Below are 5934 nucleotides of genomic sequence, written 5' to 3'. Positions count from 1 at the left end.
ATAGATAGATAGATAGATAGATATTATCCGATTAGGTGGAAATCTGCAAAAAACAAATACCAAAGAATCAGGAACATAAACATTTTTACCTGTTCAGGATTCTTCCAGGCTGAGGTTGGTGTTTGTTAATCGACGTTTTCCATGTCACTTACGAGTTTCCTCAGCAGGATCTACAACAAACGGCACTTTGTATTACTCAACATTCTTTTCAGATTGTTTTAATTGCATTTTTCCTTTTTTGCCTTATTTTTATTTTGTTATATTCTTTTTAACCTGGCATGTTGCTGACTTACTGCAGATTGAAAAATGATTGTTCATAAGCAGCATGTACCTGTATCTGAGCCTTATGTTGAACCATGCTGCCAACTCCATATTTAAATTGTTTGATCGTCAAATCATGACCACAGGAATCTGCACCGACTGGTATCAGCTTCAGTTTGCGTGCCAGCTTGTGGTACTCTGCCACCTTAAAGTCCACCTGCAGGAGAATGGTGAAACAGAAGAAAGAAGTAAAATGACCGATGGTTTGAGAGAGGGGTAAAAGAAGCTATTTTTGTCAACCTAGAAAAACCATCACTCAACAGAGGAGGTGGGCTAAGACAACCTATCACCCACATACAAGGCTCTCTTAGGAACAACACCCAAAAGATTCTCCTCAGTTTCACACAACAAAGAGGCAGGTGACTGCTGGAGTTCATTATTCTCTTTGTTGATCCTCTCTACATCAGCAGGTTTAAACTTCTGATTCTTCAGCAGATGCTGCAGTTCCTCTCGCTCATGTTTCAGGGACTCCAGATGACTAACTGCAGAACAGGAGGATCGTGACAGTCAGTAAGGCCTTAATAAAATTGATTCTATATAAAGGCAGATCTTAGTCATATTGACTGAGAACAGAAAAACAATAGACTTGAAAATGTGTAACACTGATTAGGGTATAGTCATATTGAGCTGCCCAACTCATCACTGAAATTCCAAGTTCATCAGCTACACCTATAATCTAAATCTAAGTTTTACCTTTGCTTCATTCAGTTCAGCATCTCTGTTTTCCAGGTTAACTTTAAATGACTCCAGCTTTACTTTGTCCAACTTCTTGGTCATTAAACGGTCCTTTTCAGGAAAAAAAGAGAAACGGCAAATAATTTTGCAAGTTTCTCTTGGCCAAGAATAAGAATTTGTTTTGTCATTTTTACAGTGCAAAAACATTCCTGATGTTTCACTCAAACACAGATGTACAGTCAGAAGATAAATTTTAAGTCTTTGTACCATCTGGCTTTCCTTCTCCAGATGTTCAACCTCATTACTGAGAAATTTGTGCTTCTCATCCAATGATGCCAGAAGAACTACATTGTAAAGCTTCTCTGTCAAGACATACACACAATATTATGTCATTTTAATATATTGTTTCGAGGTAAAGAGGATTTCCGGAGGTCAGTTTAATTTTTTTCTTTATGTTCATATAAAAATTTAAGTCTGTTAGGCTAAAATGTATTTTGTGAAATAAAATTGAGAGAGAGACAGACAGACAGAGAGAGACAGAGAGAGACAGAGACAGCAAGAGACAGAGAGAGACAGAGAGAGACAAAGAGAGAGAGGAAAACCCAACAATGATTAAAGTCCAGATATAACAATAAAAATTAAATGATATGAATATTTAAAGTAGTAAGCTAAAGTGAGGAAAAGGCACAAAATATATAAAATAGGGTATGATTTTTTTTTAGCCTCGCAGCAAGCACACTGTACATCCTCTTGATATTTAAGAACGTTGTTACCTTGTTATACTCGGGCCCCTTCCTCAATACTGTCACCGTCCTCACCAAGGTCACTGAAGAGTAGGTCCTGTTTACTCAAACCACAGTAGATCTCAAATACAGGGGAATAAAAGGATTGACCTACAATCATACCTTTTTCATTTCAGATTCACAAGTTAAATTTACATAAATGTTATTCTTACAGGTAAAATTCTACTTCAGTGTCTCAAATGTTTCTCACCTTGACATTGTCAATTAGCCACATGAGAGGAGCCAGAGTCTGAGGCCACGTATGTGGAGCTCCAACTGAATACATGGAACTCTTGGAGAGGACAAAGGGATACCTTATAGAATTACATGGAAATCAACAAACACATTTGGAAAGAGACACGTTCTCTTACAATTTTGCGAAATCAATACCTGTAACAAAATGTACACAGTATCTAGTCCTAATGTTATGGTTTTCTCACATTTGTTGTCAGGATAGTTACTAAAACAAACGTATAAAGTAATATATACTAAACATAATTAGGTACATATATACAATTTTACCTCAGGGACTTGAGCAATGCTGGGACTTCCTCCTCAACTTTTGAGTTGGGCATTTCAAAGGCTGGGTCTAGCAGACGGTAGATGAATTCAAACATCTTCACAAACTCCTTGGTGGAGGGTGACAAGGGTCTTGGCTGACAAGGTACCTGGGAAATTCTGTTCAGTCAAGAACTGGAAAGACACCAAACAAAGAGAATTCATATTAAAATATATGCAATAGCTATATATTTATACTATGAAAGGGGGGAATTTACACAATTTGTGGAAATTCATGTTTTTACCTCATGCAGCTGCCTGATACACTGCTGAACATAAGATTTATCATATATCTTTTCAGATCCTCCAAAACCTGACATTGTGCTGTTGTGGGGCATGCCCACTCCGTTAGTCCTGAAGAGAAATTATCAACATGGGAATATTTTTTCATTACAGGGAGTGCAGAATTATTAGGTAAGTTGTATTTTTGAGGATTAATTTTATTGTTGAACAACAACCATGTTCTTAATGAACCCAAAAGACTCATTAATATCAAAGCTGAATATTTTTGGGAGTTGGAGTGGGGCTTTTTTAGTTTTAGCTATTTTAGGAGGATATCTGTGTGTGCAGGTGACTATTACTGTGCATAATTATTAGGCAACTTAACAAAAAACAAATATATACCCATTTCAATTATTTATTTCACCAGGGAAACCAATATAACAGCTCAACATTCACAAATATACATTTCTGACATTCAAAAACAAATCAGTGACCAATATAGCCACCTTTCTTTGCAAGGACACTCAAAAGCCTGCCATCCATGGATTCTGTCAGTGTTTTGATCTGTTCACGATCAACATTGCGTGCAGCAGCAACCACAGCCTCCCAGACACTGTTCAGAGAGGTGTACTGTTTTCCCTCCTTGTAAATCTCACATTTGATGAGGGACCACAGGTTCTCTATGGGGTTCAGATCAGGTGAACAAGGAGGCCATGTCATTAGTTTTTCTTCTTTTAGGCCCTTTCTTGCCAGCCACGCTGTGGAGTACTTGGATGCATGTGATGGAGCATTGTCCTGCATGAAAATCATGTTTTTCTTGAAGCATGCGGACTTCTTGCTGTACCACTGCTTGAAGAAGGTGTCTTCCAGAAACTGGCAGTAGGACTGGGAGTTGAGCTTGACTCCATCCTCAACCCAAAAAGGCCCCACAAGCTCATCTTTGATGATACCAGCCCATACCAGTCCCCCACCTCCACCTTGCTGGCGTCTGAGTCGGACTAGAGCTCTCTGCCCTTTACCGATCCAGCCACGGGCCCATCCATCTGGCCCATCAAGACTCACTCTCATTTCATCAGTCCATAAAACCTTAGAAAAATCAGTCTTGAGATATTTCTTGGCCCAGTCTTGACGTTTCAGCTTGTGTGTCTTGTTCAGTGGTGGTCGTTTTTCAGCCTTTCTTACCTTGGCCATGTCTCTGAGTATTGCACACCTTGTGCTTTTGGGCACTCCAGTGATGTTGCAGCTCTGAAATATGGCAAAACTGGTGGCAAGTGGCATCTTGGCAGCTGCACTCTTGACTTTTCTCAGTTCATGGGCAGTTATTTTGCGCCTTGGTTTTTCCACACGCTTCTTGCGACCCTGTTGACTATTTTGAATGAAACGCTTGATTGTTCGATGATCACGCTTCAGAAGCTTGGCAATTTTAAGAGTGCTGCATCCCTCTGCAAGATATCTCACTATTTTTGACTTTTCTGAGCCTGTCAAGTCCCTCTTCTGACCCATTTTGCCAAAGGAAAGGAAGTTGCCTAATAATTATGCACACCTGATATAGGGTGTTGATGTCATTAGACCACACCCCTTCTCATTACAGAGATGCACATCACCTGATATGCTTAATTGGTAGTGGGCTTTCGAGCCTATACAGCTTGAAGTAAGACTACGTGCATAAAGAGGATGATGTGGTCAAAATACTCATTTGCCTAATAATTCTGCACTCCCTGTACTTTAAGCAAATGAGCAAAAATTGTTTCCTGATCAAAAATTTAAGACCAGTTAAAAAATTACAAGAATTTACATTATGCACTGTTGGATTTTAAGACGGTTCTAAGCAGAGCTTCAAAATGCAAAAAGAATAAATAGGAACAAGAGACAAAAAGTTGAGCAGGTAATTAATTGAAAACAACAACTTAACTGAAATAGGCTGTTCATCAGCTGATCAAAAGTTTAAGACTTTAGAATTTAGATCGGGGAACACACAGGATGGTCCAAAAGAGTGTGGTCAGCGCTTTGTCAGGCAGGCATTGTGAATTGCAGCATTTTCCTGTTGAAAACCCAGTCTTTACCACACAGACAAGGGCCTTCAGTCATGAGGGATGCCCGCTGCGACATATCCACATAGCCAGCTGCTGTTTGACACCCCTGCACAACCTGGAGCTCCATTGTTCCATTGAAGGAACAAGCGCCCCAGATCATGATTGCGCCCCCTCCACTGTGCTGTGTAGAAAACATCTCAGGTGGCATCTCCTTATCATGCCAGTAATGTTGGGCACCATCAGGACCATTAAGGTGACATTTTTTCTTCTCAGAGAATATAATTTTCTTCCACCTTTGAATGTCCCATGTTTGGTGCTCCCTTGCAATGTCCAAACGGTCAATTTTGAGGTGTTAAAGGAGACTTGGCCTTTAAAATTTTTTTTTGTTTTTGAAGGACTTCCGTCACAGATGCCGTCTGATGGTTATTAAGCTGCAGTCAGCACCAGTAATGGCCTTAATTTGGGACGAGGATCGTCCCGTGTCTTCATAGACAGCCAATCGGATCCTCCGGCTCAGCACCAGTGAGATTTTTTTGGGTGTGCCACTTGACTTTTTTGTTCCATAACCCTCAAACTCTTAACTAGATATTTCGTCGTATCACGTCTTACTGCGTCCAACCTCGGCAGTGATGGCACGTTGTGAGAGGCCTTGCTTATGCAGCTCAACAATCCTACCACATTCAAAAACAGTGAGCTTTTTTGCCTTTGTCATCAAGAGATCTTGACAGTGCGATTACTTGACAGGTATTGGAATTTAATTTATTATCATTGCTTCATGCTGTACTGCCACTTTAAGGAAGTGTTTGCTTCTCATATTATAATCTAGTGTGCTCAAGACTGATGGAGAAATTACCAGAGACAGTCACACCCCTATTCACAGGTACATCATGATATGTAATCTGATACTTTTGTAAACTAAATAAAAGAGCAGAGGAAGGGTGCAGCAACTCAGAGTTGATGAGGAAGCTGCCAGACGAGCAAGCTGCACTCTCCCCTTGCAAGTAAAAGAGCCAGACGGCTTTTGTGTTATTAATTTGTCGTCACGTTAGAATAAACCTAACAACAGGAAATGATAGAAAATCCAAATTTATTCACAGATTTTGGCTTTTAAAGGCTGTAGCCTTAAACTTTTGGCTGATGAACAGCCTGTTTCAGTTCAATTGTTGTTTTCAATACATTACCTGCTCAGAAGTTTGTGTCTCTTGAAACAGAAAACATAGAAAACAGTGTCATTTAAACCCACCGCTGAGGAGTTTGGAAGACCAACTATTTTTACTGATTCAGATCTTTGACTCTCAAACAGTAAAATTAACGAATCGTGAACGAATCATTTCATTCATTTT

At 39.7% G+C, this 5934-nt stretch overlaps 1 long non-coding RNA gene across 3 annotated transcripts; it reads right to left on the bottom strand.

The window, feature by feature from the left end:
• Nucleotides 1–35: 35 nt before the first annotated feature.
• On the bottom strand, nucleotides 36–1950 carry LOC103397103 (uncharacterized). Of its 3 annotated transcripts, none has more exons than XR_003048823.1 (4): nucleotides 1015–1950; nucleotides 583–803; nucleotides 332–478; nucleotides 36–170 (listed from the first exon to the last, which is right to left on the bottom strand). It is a non-coding gene; the product is annotated as an uncharacterized LOC103397103 (long non-coding RNA). The 3 variants fall into 3 exon arrangements; XR_003048822.1 differs by having other exon boundaries at nucleotides 332–803; nucleotides 1015–1107; nucleotides 1264–1950; XR_003048821.1 differs by having other exon boundaries at nucleotides 332–803.
• Between the last annotated feature and the right edge of the window lie 3984 nt (nucleotides 1951–5934).

The sequence above is a fragment of the Cynoglossus semilaevis genome, chromosome W, assembly GCF_000523025.1.
Source record: "Cynoglossus semilaevis isolate Cse_v1.0 chromosome W, Cse_v1.0, whole genome shotgun sequence".
In the NCBI taxonomy this organism is placed as follows: Eukaryota; Metazoa; Chordata; class Actinopteri; order Pleuronectiformes; family Cynoglossidae; genus Cynoglossus; species Cynoglossus semilaevis.
The sequence above is the reverse complement of the archived record's forward strand: the minus strand, read 5'-3'. Positions and strand labels throughout refer to the sequence as shown.